Source organism: Sceloporus undulatus, chromosome 6 (genome assembly GCF_019175285.1).
Source record: "Sceloporus undulatus isolate JIND9_A2432 ecotype Alabama chromosome 6, SceUnd_v1.1, whole genome shotgun sequence".
Taxonomy (NCBI): domain Eukaryota; kingdom Metazoa; phylum Chordata; class Lepidosauria; order Squamata; family Phrynosomatidae; genus Sceloporus; species Sceloporus undulatus.
The window spans coordinates 85,198,614-85,211,209 of NC_056527.1; the positions used below are offsets into that span (position 1 = coordinate 85,198,614).

Below are 12,596 nucleotides of genomic sequence, written 5' to 3' on the forward strand. Positions count from 1 at the left end.
TACTCCTATTATTCTTTCTAGGGTTTGGAGAGAGCACTGCCATTGGTGGCTGGTAGTTTCCACGTCCGTGGGATGTTGAATCCATGAGATTTCCAGAGTGCTTAACCCTATTTCTAAATAGGTTCATCTCCCACATAACACCTTTAAAGCTAGCCAAAACCTGGAATGGATTCACTGCCCACTGGCATGTGAGCCATGAACACTAATAAGCACAAGCAATGCTGTTCCTCTTCCTACTTATTTGAAAGTGCGTGAAAGTACCCCAGTTGTTAAGTCTTCCTCCAGTAGTGGGAAAGGTGAGGGTGTGTGATCTGGTGTAGGAGAGGGAGCATTCTTCTTCCTTTCTTACTTCTGATGGTAGGACAGCTTGGGTTGTTCCTGGAGAGAGCTACATTTTTGTCTGAAGGACCTACTCTCAAGAGGGTTGTCTCTGTATTGGAGTGGAGGGAGATCTTGGGAGAAGGAAGGAGACTAGAAAAGACATCCATCAGCTGGACAGCTGTGTTGAGAAAACTCTTACCTCTAGTAAAAGGGCCATGACTTGAGCAAGGGTTGTTGGTCAAGTTTCATGGCTTTCACCCATGAGAAGAAAAGAGGGCCTATCAGCTTCACAGAGAAGCTACAACATATATAACCAAGACATGATTGAGCTCTCTCACTCTCATTCTGTATCAAATATTGTAAGAGAAGTGAAAACTGGTGGGATTACCCTCTACTATCTGACTTTAAATCAAGGATGCATTTGTTTATTTAGAGATTAATATCAGTTATTTAGTTATAATACTATCAATGATATATACCTCATTTATTGTTTAATAGATGATCTACTGTACTAGTATTTGTTTCTCTGGGTTCTGACACCTTAGTATCAAATAAATCTAATTCATAGCGTGAAAATATCTAGAGGAAGATTTGTGTAGTTAGTTGAAATCTACACTTTAAGTATTTGAACACCCACCTAGTGAGGTAGTGTAAATAAAGTGTTACATCTCCATTAGTCATTTTTACAACCTACATAAATAGGCCCTGAAACAATTTGCCTTAGAGCTCTTTCTTCCCCATCCTTCTTTCTTTGCAGATGTTTAAGATGATCTGAATGTTATTTTTCTGGAATCAAAGAAGCTTACCTGAAGCAAAAGGAAGTTAAACTGGTGTTAAGTGTAGTGAATTCTTTCCCAAGGAACATTGCAGTATATGCTCCATTTCAGTTGTTCTTGGTATTCACTGCCCCCCTTTTATATGGGGTCTCTGTTGAGACCCAGCAAACTTTAAAAAAAATTATAACTGAAAATCCAGCATGGGAGCACTTGAAAAATCAGTTACAGTTTGAGTGTGTTAAGGTGGCAACATTACTTAGCCGTGTGTGTGTTGTTTGCCTTCAGTTCGTTATACTGACTTACATTGATCCTAAGGTGAACCTATCACAGGATTCTTGGCAAGTTTATTCCATTGCCTCTCTCTGAGACTGAGAGATTGGGACTTGTCAAAGTCATCTATGGGTTCCTTCAACATTTCATAGATGAAACTGGGACATAGTGGTCTAGGCTGCATTCCAAGTGTGGCCAAGATAGTAATGATTATTAATGAGGAATGGCCAATTCAGAATGTAGTCAAGATGGCAAAAGTTATTAATGAGGAAAGAATAGACTAGCTAAGAGAAGGTGAAGTTTTGCTCTGGGAACGCAGGACTCGCTCCCTCCTCTTCTCTGCCCCATAATTGAGGAGTTTTATCACACGGAGGAATTTCTTTTAATTTCAAATGAAAAGAAAGTGGGGCCAGAACGCATCACGTGAATTTGCTATTTCAAACGATTTATGTGAATTGAATTGCATTCGATCTGACTCCCCATTGCCTGAAAACAGCTTGCCACGCCCAAAATGTGTGGTGCTAGTCTATCACGCAATAATGTGAAACCCATGATTGCATTCGGATGACTTCCCATTGCCTGAAATTGGTGTGGTAGTCATCACACAATAACATAAACCCATTATGCGTTTGGATTGCCATTGGATATACTTCTTATTTCCCTGTCTGATAAACTCCGTGACTGCAAATGACTTTTGTACTTTGAACTCAGTTTGCAGTAACTGAAGATAAGCTGAAGACAAAGAGGGAAGTGGAGGAGAAAAGAGAAACTGGGACATTTTAAAAGCAGCTGAAAAAGTGGGGGTGTTAGAAACTAATCAGGAAGCAGCATATTGGTTTGAGTGGTGAATCATAGAATTGGAAGAGCCACAGGTTTATCCAGTGCAACCCGCCTGGCAGTAAATCTCAAAGCACACCCGACAGATGGCCATCCAGCCTCTGTTTAAAGACCTCCAAGGAAGGAGATCCACTACACTCGGAGGGAGTGTTTCCACTGTCGAACAGCTCTTACTGTCCAGGAAGTTCCTCTCTAATGTTGAGGTGGAATCTCTTTCCTGGTGGACTACGATTCTGGAGACCAGTGTTGATTTCCAGCTTGGACATGAAGCCAAGTTACATACTCTCACCTCAGGGGAAGCCAAGGGTAACCTCCTCTAACAAATCTTGCCAAGAACACCCCATGATAGGGTTGCTTAGGATGACCATAGGTGGAAATAACTTGAAAGCCCACAACAACAACAACATAAAACAAGAGGCTTATCAGACGTCCCTGCAAAATCAAGACGTGTGTAGCAAGCTTCATACGTGTGTAGTGCGAGCGAGCCATCGTTTAGAGTGGTAAACCGCTCAGTGGTTAAGCCGAATGTCGCCCATATATATCCCCCCAGGGGCTGCGACCTTAAAAAAAAGCAAAAAAAAAAAAAAAAAAAAAGAGGGATACTAGTCCAGTGTGACTCCTCGAGCAGCCTCTGTTGGCAAACACCCATCAAACAGCACGGGGGCACGCAGCCTGGATGCTAGGATTGGCAGTTTTAAGGAGCTGAACTTCTCTGCCTGAGAATTCTAAATACCCCTCCTTAAAACTGACTGCAATCCCAGCATGCAACAGGAGGCAGCTGAGAGGATCACACTGGAATGTACCTCTTTAAGAGTGTTATAAACACCGATGACTCTGTTGATTTCAAGATTGGCAGATTGGCAGTTTGAGGCCTGGGTGCCACATGATGGGGTGAGCTCCCATCACTAGTCCCAACTGCTGCCAGCCTAGCAGTTCGAAAGCATGCAAATGCAAGTAGATAAATAGGTACCACTTTGGTGGAAAGGTAAACAGCGTTCTGTGCAATCATGCTGGCCACCAGGCAGGCCCAGCTCCATCAGGGCTAGCCTGGAAGAAGAGACTCCTCCCTCCATAAACTGTCATCTTCTGGCCTATGAGGGAGTTGACCAAGCAGGCCCAGCTCCATCAGGGCTAGCCTGGAAGAAGAACTCCTCCCTCATAACTGTCATCTTCTGGCCTATGAGGGAGTTGACCAAGCAGGCCCAGCTCCATCAGGGCTAGACTGGAGAAGAGACTCCTCCCTCCATAACTGTCATCCTCCAGCCTGCGAGGGAGTTGACCAGGCAGGCCCAGCTCTACCAGGGCTAGTCTGAAGAAGAAGACCCTCCCTCTAATCCATCTGCCTTGGTCCAGGCCCAGAGGGAGAGAAGAATGCTGGACCTGATCCTCTCCCCCTCACCATTCCCTTCTCCTTTTGTGTTGTGTCTTTTTAGATTGTAAGCCTGAGGGCAGGAAACTGTCTATTATTCCTTCTGTTGTAAGCCACCCAGATTCCCAGTGATTGGGCGGCATATAATAAATCCTATTATATTATTTTATGTCACAGATTAGTCTCTGACAATGCTGACTCTTCAGCTTAGTAACGGATGAGCACCACCCTCTACATCGGACACATTGACAACTCTGCCATACATACATACATACTTATTGCTTTTGGCCAATGGCCATTGCAATAACCTTTACCTTTAAGTTTGGCCCACATCTTCTTTGACAGGAGGTATACCAGCTTTGGGCTCACTGAATACTATATTTGGGGATCTGGTGTACAACCTTGAGAGGCTGCATGTGTTTTGTGGAGTGCATTTGACCTACTTCTGCTATAGAATATTTAGTAGAATATTGGTGCCCAATGTGTGGTTTGGTAATCTGTAAGTGGACCTGTATGATGAGTGGCAACACTGAAGGTGAGAAATGATGAGAAATGTTATCACAAGCAACGAGGGCGTGATGGAGACTTCCTAGAACTTTAAAAGCCCCGAGTCATACATTGTAACGCCCATCTAATCATTTCTGTATTTATGTGCCGGTCACCAGTGAAGGTCACACACGTCTTTATTATGCTGATGAGCAGCTTCCAAGAGAGCTGATTGCCATCTTGCAAAAGCTCAGAGAGATTTAATTTTGGGATGGGGTGTGCAGAGAGGGAGGGAGGCGGGGAGAAAATATATTCTCGTGGCTGAGCAGAGCTCTTGGAGGAGGCTAGCTCACATGGTTGGCTACATCAGGTTTCACGCCCACCGTCTATTTTAAGCTTCAAGTGGTGTGGATGTTGGGAAGTGCGCCACTGCCATCAATTGTAAAAGTACTGTAGCAATCAAAAGGGTCTGTCAACAGAAGTGCTTGCAATTGACGGAGCTGCTGGCAGGAGGAAAGGAAGGCTTCAGCACAACTGTTCCTTGTTGTCTCCTTAGTGAGAGAACTGCCAGGTCACATTTTTGTTTGCAGATAACAATCGTTCGCTGGGGGAAAGACAGCCCCATGCCAAAACAGTTCACAGGTTTCATAACTGGAATGCAATTAAATTAAACATTTTGCAGTGGAAATTTATTTGTTTTCATCTGCAGGTTTCTGGGAAAGAAATTTGTCTCTCCTAGATGATTCAAGATAATTTACAAAGCTTGAATTAAACCTGTTCTTTTTAATGTAGGGTGTACATAAACATACCCACTGTGAATAAATCTTGCCAATAATACTCCATGACCAGCTCACTTTTTTATTACTGTTGTTATCCCCTCTTGAGTTGATCCTGACCCATGGTGACCCTGTAGACATCTCCAAGATTCCCTGCCCTCCATTGCTGTGTTCAGTTTCTGCAAATTCATACTGGGGACCTCTTTTTTAGAGTCCATCTAGTATCCATCTTTCCTCTGTTTTTGCTTCACCTTTCCTAGAATCCTGTTTTTTTCCCCAGTGAATTGTGCCTTCTCATGACGTGGCAAAAGTACGACAGCTTAGTTTAGTCATCTTGGTTTCCAGAAACATTTCTTGTTTGACCTGTTCTAGGACCCATTTGTTTGATTTCCTGGCTAGCCATGGTATCCTCAGCACTCTTCTCCAGCACCACAATTCAAATGAATTGATTTTCTTCCTATCTGCTTTCTTAACTGTCTAGCTTTTGCATTGTTCCATGATAATAGGGAACACAACGGCTTATACAATTCTAATTTTTGTGCTCAGTTGTATATCTTTATATTTTAGGATCTTTTCTAGTTAGAATCGCCATAAGTCAGAAATGGCTTACAGACAGTTAGACAGCAGCAACCTTGTTTTGTAGTTCCCTCCATTTTAGCAATAAAAGCCCTCACCTTCTGCGCTTAATAGACTTCTGCTACAGCTGTGTGTTTTTCCTCCCAAGAACGGATAGCCATTATGCCTATTTTATTGATTTAGGAACTGAGACCAAGGATGGGAAATGTGTGCAACAGTCACCCACTAAGGGACAGAGTTGTTAAAAAATCAAACAGACAGCTCCAAATTGTGGCCTTCGTTTTTGTAGTAGGGCCTGTTCTTCACACTGTTTATGGGAGTACTTTATGTCATCTCTTTAAAATAGGACTAGAAGAGTCATGGAGTGCAGCAGGATGCCAAATTCCTGATCTCCTATTTTATTAAATTATTCCTTGTCCTGTGTTAGGGCTCAATAACTGGTGAATACAGAAATACAGAAATGTATTTTTGATTGGATTTTTAAAGTATAATTACAAAGAACAGAAATGAATATGAACATGAAGGAAGATAGGAAAGAAAGAAAAAAGGGGAAATACATAAGATATGAATAAGGACTGGGTATATACATTGATATAAGCTGACCCTATTTCTGACAATGCACTTTCCTGAAGTTGATGTCTATAGAATACACAAACACGCATCGGTAGAGCAGCAAGCTCTTCTGACCATTGAATAATAGATAGATGGTGAAAGTTGGAGCATAAGTCTTTTTGCAGCATTGCAAGATGTGTCATCTTTGACCCTCAATTAGGTTCTTTGTCACAGGAATGTAATTTAGAAGAACATATTTCTCTAAAAATTTTCTGAGACAAAATATGTTGTAATACATTCAACCAATACATCCACACACATCATATAGCACAAATAAGCATTACAGTATCTTCTATTACTCCTCATCTTTAGTAGAAGCAGACAATTTCTTTCTAGGAAAACATAATGGTTGCAATTCAACAACTCCTCAGTGTAACATCAATATCCACATGCAGAGATATGCTACACCAGCACATGTATAATAGCAACATTGTGGAACACATGATTGGCTGTCATTGCACAATGCAATGACAAGTGTCAATACACAACACACAAAGTCCCATTTCAAAGTGCAACCACAGTGCACAATGCCCAGTACACAACCTTAATGCACAATGTTGTATGTGCAGCTATACTTCCACTATTGTCAGTAGGATGTGTCTGCTATGCTGTAACACATAATTTGTTACAAGTGGATAGGGCAACTTATCCATATATATGGGATGCTGCTCTGTCTCCAGTACACCTCAGACATCTTTTTTTTCCTGGACCAAACATAATTTTATGCCTAAAGATGTTTTAGATAGTGACACTAGGATAGTTTTCCATTGGTTAATATGCACAGGCCAGTCTAATGCTTTGTGTTCGTTAACATTAAAGACAGTGCTTTTGAACATTTATAAACTAGATTTTCTGATTTCAGTTTTTCTGAGAAAATTACTAGTTTCCAACACAGTGGGTGGCTGATACACTCAGGGCTGATGGTCTATATATAGACATCAAAAGGTGTTGCAGCTGCAAACATCAGACCTTAATATCTTAGTTTCATTTCAAGATTGGCAAACTAGTCTTTTGATGGCTCCATCTTATATCGGCATTTTCTTCATTCATCCATCCTACTTAGTCCCAAAAATTATTTTAAAAGGTTAAGAAGATTTAAAATTAATCAGAGCAGCTTCTAAACTCCCCATTAAAATAAGACAAAAGTTAGAAAAATAAAAATAAACAATGGGTAAAGAGAACAAATACGTAACTGGAAATTACTTAACTTTTTAAAAATGGAGAAAATGAAATGACATAACTAGGTACCCACTAGGCCTTGTTTGGGAAAGCATTTGAAGAGATGATGTCTCTATGAAGACTGTTGTTTCAACACTTTCCACCTTATTTGGACACCCAGAAAAGATTTTTCAGCAATTGCATGGGCAGGTATGATATATATGGACAAATTGATATGGAGGCAGGCACTCTTTCAGGTACCCAAGGGTCTTTTAAAGCCAAGATTAGAAAAGGCTTTAAGCCAGCATTTTGAGTGATGCCTGGATATAGATGGTGCATCTCAGTAACTGTTGAAAGGTTGGCGGTACATGATCCCAGGTAGCAATGTTGCAGTTGTATTCTGAAGCAGCAAAAGCACCTTCTTAAAAGGCAGCTCCACATACAGCATATTGCAGTAGTCTTGTTGGAAGGTTACCAGACAGCAGATAACCATGACAAGACTGCCTCTGTCCAGAAGGCAAAGGGATCTTGTAGCACCTTTGAGACTAACTGAGCAAAAGACATTGTAGCACAAGCTTTCGTAGACTTGGTCCACCACCCCAGATGCGGAAGCTGCAACGTCTTTCCCTCAATTAATCTCAAAAGTGCTACAAGATCCCTTTGCATACTGATACTCCACACTAACACAGCTATGACTTTGGGTTCTGTCCAGAAGGGGCCACTCCTAGTGGAGTAGCTGAGGGTGATAAAATCCATTCTGTGCTATAGCAGTCACATCAGCCAGTAAAGTTAGGGGGGGAACAACACTATTTGTTGGGAGGGGGGTTGTTTTGTATCTGAGAGCCAGTGCGCTGAAGTGGTTTGAGCATTGGACTATCACTCTGGAGATCAGGGTTTGAATCCAAGCTCGAGCATGGAAACGCACTAGGTGACCCTGGACAACCCATACTCTCTCAGTCTCTGAGACTGTCAATGGCAACAGCTCCTCTGAACAAAAACCTGCCAAGAAATGATAGGGGTTAGGGCCTTAGGGTAGCCATAAGATGGAAAATGACTTGAAGACGCACAAAAACAACAGTTTGACTCTATTGCCTGGGATGTTCTCCCACCGGTGTTTTGTTCTTTTTCTTTTTAAAAAATGGCCTTCATCCAATCCGTTATTGTGCCTAGAGCCTGTTCAGCACATCCACTGCCTCAAATGAGTCAGATTTAAAGAAGTATAATTAGACCATACTTCCCCCCCTTTAATGCAAATATACTTTCACTAAGTAGTAAAAAAACCCCATCTGTTTGACACAGCACATGATGTTTCTCAGCTACTTATTTGTATCTTGCATTTAACATGCTTTGTTTTGTGATTAGTCATTGGCAGATAGACATGAGCTTAATTTGCAATCCTGATTGCTGAGACACATATCTCTAAGGAAATGCCATGGGGAGGGGGAGGGTGAATAAGTGTGGGGACTACACATACCCTTAAATCAGTGGCGTCACAAGGGGTGTGTGAGGGGTGTGGACCATACACTAAGTGCGGGTGATACCACTGCTCCTCAAACATCTACCTTTGGGCAGAGATGGGATGTGGCATTTGCCTGTGTCTCTTTAAAATGCTGAAAAGATCTGATGACACCAACCCTAGAGGTGCCACTGCCCTTAATGTCTGCTTTGACTTGTAGAGTTGCTTATTATCACAGTACTAGGGACACTTCATTCCAAATCCTCAAAGGATATCACTTAATATTTGGGGATAAATTATATTAAAGAGCATGAGATGCAGGGAGACTAAGGGATTTAGAGCCTGTAAAGATAGGTCAAAATATAGCTGCTTTGGGTCACTTTTGAGGTATGCTGTTTAAATGATGCATGTGTCCTAAGAGGCCAGAAGCTGCTCCAAAGCCATGCTCCAGTCCTAAGGACTGGAACGCAACTTTGGCACAGCTTCTGGCCTCTTAAGATATGTATCTCATTTAAACAGCATACCTCCAAAGTGACCCGAAGCAGCTTTATTTTGGCCTGTCTGTACAGGCCCTCTTATCATCAGAGAAACTGCCTTAGGTTCAGGCCTGGGAGAAAGGTGTGATATAAACTAAATTTTATTTTTAAAATATATATATATAGATAGGTTTGTAGTCATACAATAGATTCAACACAGGATGAACAGTCATTCCCAGCTCACAGAGCTACAGCCATTCCAAGGGCTCACCTACCATCTTTAGCTCAGAGCTAAAGTGCATGCTATGTTAAATACTTAGCATGTGATTTAAGATCAAGCTTACTATCCTCTCTATAAGTTTGTATGTGGATGTATTCCTAGGCAAGGAATACTCAGAAGTGGTTTTACCACTTCATTCTAATAAAATGTAGCCTATAGCATCTGATATTCATTGGTCTCCCATCCATGTACTAACCGGGGCTGACCTTTTGCTTCCAATATGAGACAAGATCTGTTCCCTTTAGAGTATTAAGGCCCTTTGTTGTGTGTGTCTGTGTCTGTATCTGTGTGTCTCTGTGTGTAATATATATATGCTTAGCCAGGGTGAGGTAGTGATTTGAGCATAGGACTAGAACTCTGGAGATTGGTGTTCGATTCTCTGCTGGGCCATGGAAACCCACTGAGTGACCTTGAGTCACACCCTCTCAGCCTCCAAAAACCCCGTAATAGGTTTGTCTTAGGGTTGCCATAATTTGGAAATGACTTGAAGCTGCACAACAACAAATGTATATGTTCATTATTATACTTCTATAGATGTATATGTCGGTTCAGATCACAATATGTAGGTCGGAAAGGTTTAAAACCCACCTCCCTAATTTGGTTGCACTTTCAAATGTTGCTCCTTTTATTGCCAATAAAGTTTCCTTTTTCTAAGGCTTCACAAACAAAAAAAGAGGGATGATTTAAACCTCTCTCACCTGCAGACAATAGCCACGGTCTGGATCAGGGTCACATATTCTCACTTGAAATTTGAAAATTGTCTTACAATTTCATGCTGTGTATTTCATGTAATATTTAACTTAATCATCTGTTTCACGAGACTACCTGGAGAATTTTCCTCTCTTGCCCCTCCAGCCACTTTAGATGGCAGGCAGAAATTCCTGTCCAGGTTATTCTTAAACTACATATCCTCCAACTGTCCTGAGTTGGCAGGGACAGTGCTGATTAATCCCACATTTACTGCTGCTTGTAAAATGTCCCAGTTTGTATCTCCGTCTCGCACTTTCTCTCTTTGTCCTCAGCTCACATCAGTTGCTGCCAACTGAGTTTGACTGCAAGAGAAATTTGCACCCAGTTAACTCAGCAGGGAGCTAAAGAGGGGTAGAATCCTGTCTTTCCCTGTAGGCTCAGGCAAAAGCAAACAGCATCAGCTTCTTGTGGCTTGTGTCTTCTTACTCATTAATATCTTTTGCTATGTTGACCATAATCTGATGTTGCTTAGCCCCATATGTCCCAGTTTTAATTTGCAAAATTACAGGGTATGAAACTGCTATTCACAGATATCAACTGTATATCAACAATGACCAGCATAAAAATTCTGCTGGAAGGTGTAACAGAGAAAGGAGGCAAGTTCCCCTTGTCGCAGGAAGAGTTGGGGTAATACAGACTCAGGTTTGGAAACTTTTGCTTTTGAGCTTTCATGCTTTTCCCTGCCAGCATGAAGGATTCAGGGAATTGTCATCCCGTTTCCATCCAGGGTCTGGTATAGTCACTTTCCACCAGAATGGACACAAGTATAATTTCAAATGCACAGATTTTAGACACTATTGGTTTTGTTTTCTTTAATAGTGGCTGTCCCTTGACTCTCTGAAGAACCGTTTTGAAGTGGAGTGCTTTCATTTGTCTTTGTCAATTCAGTTAATCTGTGATGATAAAAACTCTTGACCTGCCATTTAACCTTTTGAAGTGTAAAAGAGAATGTGTTTTTGGTGGATTCTATGGCATCCAGCTTGTGACTTAATAGAGGAAACATATATATTTTTTCTTGGCAGACTCCCCAAGATATTTGTGCCTTTGGGTTTTTTAGCTCTGCTGGGTTTATGTTTATTTTTACTCCTTTAGGATTCCTCATTAGTGAAATTGGGGCTTAATCACATTTGTTAAGCAACAGAGCACTTGCTGCTTCCAATTTATTAGATGAGTTGGTGGAAATGTGGTGACGGTGACGGCGTGGGGGGAATCTTCTGTATAAACCACATTCGGCAGTCATTTGTAGATGTGTTGCAGAACATAATGTGTTTGCCAATAAAAGCTGTTCTCCGTGAATTGAGGCCAAATGTCTCTCTAAGTAGAAAGTGTTTTCTCTCAATCACTTTCCCTCTGTTGCTTAATACAGGAGACGGAGGTGATCATGCTTCCCACTAAATAAATGCCTGCCTTTAGTGGCTTTGAGGTTTATTTGTTTTCCCATTGTTCAGTAAGAGAATGGTTCCACTGCAAGGTGCAATCACAGAATCCCAGTGCTAGGAGAAATTACTTTTGGGGACCAGATTGCCTTGAATTCTTTCAGCCAGCATGACCAGTGCTAGCAGGGGGATTCTGGTAATTATTTCAAGCTCTGCAGAAGCTGGAGATGGTGACAGCAGTTTCCTTTCAAGTGTCCACAGCAAATTCTTTCCCTGTAAGTAGAGCCAATCCTACAAGGGGTAAGAGTGCAGGAACAGCTTCAGGCAGCAGGTAGTGGGGATAGTGGCAGCAGCCCATCAGCTTCTTCTGAATTCTGCACTTCCTGATCAACCAACTACATGTCTTGCACACCCTTAACTGGCCTGCTGCTTTCAAGTGTGGTGGAGAACTTGTTCAAATAAGATTCTGTTGCCAATCCATTCAGCTTTTGTATGTGGGATGGAGAGCAGCACCATCTTTGCCTCAAGGAGTAAAATATCTCGAGACAGCCCTGTCAGTGAGCTTGATTTACAACAGGCACATATATCAGAATGACGCATGTTGTCCACCAGTCACTTCTGAATACAGAGCTTAGAAAGGTTGCTTTTTTGGACTACAACTCCCAGAATCTCTCAACTCTGATAGTTTGGAAGTTGTAGTCCCTCCAAAAGCTAGTCCCTCTGCAGCTGGTTTGCTCCAATCATTCTGTGGTAGGACAGCACAGCAATTTTCCATGGCTGTGCCACTTGGAAACAGTGTCCAATACTACTCCTCCAGTTTCCCATTATGCCTTTCTATACTGCAACATTGCAGAACAAATTTCTGTTCAGTCCTGGGTAAGATGAAGAAGAAAGCCAAAATCTTGTGATACTTTTGTTGGAACATTCTTTTACAGCTTTGTGGAATCTCAGTGAGGGTCCACTGCCTTTAGCCTTAGAAACCTAGCACTACTCCTGCCTTTGCCCTGCTATGGAGCCAATCAGCCATAAGTCCCTTAATGTATCTGAGCTCCTTTGACTACTTCCCCACAACCTCTG

At 41.8% G+C, this 12,596-nt stretch overlaps 1 protein-coding gene across 3 annotated transcripts in view; it reads left to right on the forward strand.

The window, feature by feature from the left end:
• ZNF385C (zinc finger protein 385C) overlaps positions 1-12,596 on the forward strand; it is a 201,177-nt gene that overhangs the window by 33,815 nt on the left and 154,766 nt on the right. The gene's annotated exons all lie outside the window — the stretch shown is intronic.